General features: G+C 33.7%; 1 long non-coding RNA gene across 1 annotated transcript; it reads left to right on the top strand.

Moving 5' to 3' along the window:
- Positions 1–1,038: 1,038 nt before the first annotated feature.
- On the top strand, positions 1,039–1,849 carry LOC149374800 (uncharacterized). The gene is made up of 3 exons (XR_016292941.1): positions 1,039–1,153; positions 1,303–1,633; positions 1,697–1,849. It is a non-coding gene; the product is annotated as an uncharacterized LOC149374800 (long non-coding RNA).
- The last annotated feature ends 608 nt before the right edge of the window (positions 1,850–2,457 follow it).

Below are 2,457 nucleotides of genomic sequence, written 5' to 3'. Positions count from 1 at the left end.
CTCGATCTACGCGCATGATTACATAGCTCGTTTCTACCTGCGTATAAGGACCTATCAAGAAAAAAGCTGCAAAATACTTAGTGAAAACAAATGGAGAAAAAATAGAAAGCAAGCTTTTAGTTCAATTTTTTTTGCCTCCATTTTAAATGGTATAAAATTGGAAGGTGGCATTTCTGTAACTGCTTAATAAAAAGGGAAGCTCGTATGCTACTTACAGTAAAAGAGACCACATAAAATTTAAATTTTTTTCTTAAATTTAAAGAAAAAATAAATTAATGCGGATTCGATCCACCAAGTAAAAATAAATATCTAAAATCTTAAGTAACGAATAACAGAGGACGCTGATTTCACTGTCATAGCTTAAAACAACTAAAACATATGTAAAATTAAACATGAGAAAGGGCATCGAATCTTGATGTTATTGTTCATTAAAAAAAAATGAAATTCTTTTTATGAAAACAGTCCCACCACGTACTTTTTTTTCAGCTATTGTTAATTGTTACTTTGAACGCCTACTTTATGCACGCATACATACCTACCTCTTGGAGCAGCGAAACATGCATCGGAGAAATGAAAGCAAGTATCCACTTGAACTTTAAAGTGTTGTTTATTTCTAAGAAAAAAAAAAAAGAGTTAGTTTATTGATCATACTCGCTTTATAAAAAGCAAGATAAAAGGCAAAACAAAATGCATGAGAAAAAAGTACATGAACAACATTGGTTCTGAATGTTTTTTTTTAATCAAAGAAAATTTGATTTCTTAGTCGGACGCTGTTCCGCTATGCACACAGAAAATAATTTTGAGCATAAGGAGATCAAGTACGTGTGCTTATAGAGTTCAAATCATTTTGAATTTCTACTACATAAGTATTTGGACTACCTAAAATCAAAGATTGTGTCACACCAGTTCAAATGTGCATTGAACTCGTAAAGAACAAGCATAAAAGCCACACTGCTTATAGTATCTGCGCGCACAGTACGGCGAAGCATTAAACTGTAGAAGCTTGTGGAGGGGAGTCCCTGGGGGGCTATTGGCGTCGAACCTACCGTGTGTGACGTCATCAGTAATGACGTCACTACCGACTCGTTGTAGGGAAAATACGTTAGCAGCATAGGGGCGGAGTAAGGTTTTATTTATTTTCTCGACAACAAAGGTAAGAATCAATGTGATTTTTATTGTGATTTGTAAAGTGATGAAAATCCCTTAACATAAAATTTTGAAAGTTTAATAATTATAGTGACAAGAGTAATATCTATGTAAAAGTCCCTCATAACCTCTCCCAATATTTGTTTGTATTTCCAGTAACGTGCAAAGTCCATCAATTATCAATGCATTTGCCTATGTCTGCAATTTGTCAATTTGGAAAGTGCACCATTTCCAGTCGGAATTATGTTGAAGGAGAAAAGTTGCTGAACGCTAATCATATTTTAAAGTGCGGGAAAATGTCAGAGATGGGAAATGTCATTCGCATTACAGCTTATTGCCTTCAAACGACTGATATAAATGGAAAACCACATAAAATCAGAGGAGAAATATTGTTAGATGGCAGTATAAAATCTTTTTTGTGTTCCTGCAAGGCTGGATTAAGTCAAAAATGCAAATACGTGCTGGCTGTTTTGCTATACTGCTGCAGGTAAAATTCAATTAATTTTTTTTTGTCATTTCAATGAATAATAATTTCCTAATTGAATTTTAGAAATGATATTGATGGACTTGAACAACTATCGTGTACTGATGTAAAGTGTGCCTGGCAAAAACCCCAAAAGAAAACTCTGGAGCAGTATAAAGCAACGAGGGTGAAGGATCATGAGTGTTACTCGTCATCGCACAGGGGTTGCGATACTTCAGATTTATCTGCAAACCAGCGTCAACAAATCATGGAGATATTGGCTAATATTCATAAAATAATAATTCAATTAGGAAATTATTATTCATTGAAATGACAAAAAAAAATTAATTGAATTTTACCTGCAGCAGTATAGCAAAACAGCCAGCACGTATTTGCATTTTTGACTTAATCCAGCCTTGCAGGAACACAAAAAAGATTTTATACTGCCATCTAACAATATTTCTCCTCTGATTTTATGTGGTTTTCCATTTATATCAGTCGTTTGAAGGCAATAAGCTGTAATGCGAATGACATTTCCCATCTCTGACATTTTCCCGCACTTTAAAATATGATTAGCGTTCAGCAACTTTACTCCTTCAACATAATTCCGACTGGAAATGGTGCACTTTCCAAATTGACAAATTGCAGACATAGGCAGATGCATTGATAATTGATGGACTTTGCACGTTACTGGAAATACAAACAAATATTGGGAGAGGTTATGAGGGACTTTTACATAGATATTACTCTTGTCACTATAATTATTAAACTTTCAAAATTTTATGTTAAGGGATTTTCATCACTTTACAAATCACAATAAAAATCACATTGATTTTTACCTTTGTTGT

Source organism: Copidosoma floridanum, unplaced genomic scaffold (assembly GCF_036245765.1).
Source record: "Copidosoma floridanum isolate Cflo_tuat_1 unplaced genomic scaffold, Cflo_Japanese_pri ptg000013l, whole genome shotgun sequence".
NCBI classification, from domain to species: domain Eukaryota; kingdom Metazoa; phylum Arthropoda; class Insecta; order Hymenoptera; family Encyrtidae; genus Copidosoma; species Copidosoma floridanum.
Note: the sequence above shows the minus strand (reverse complement) of the source record. Positions and strands in the feature narration are given on the sequence as shown.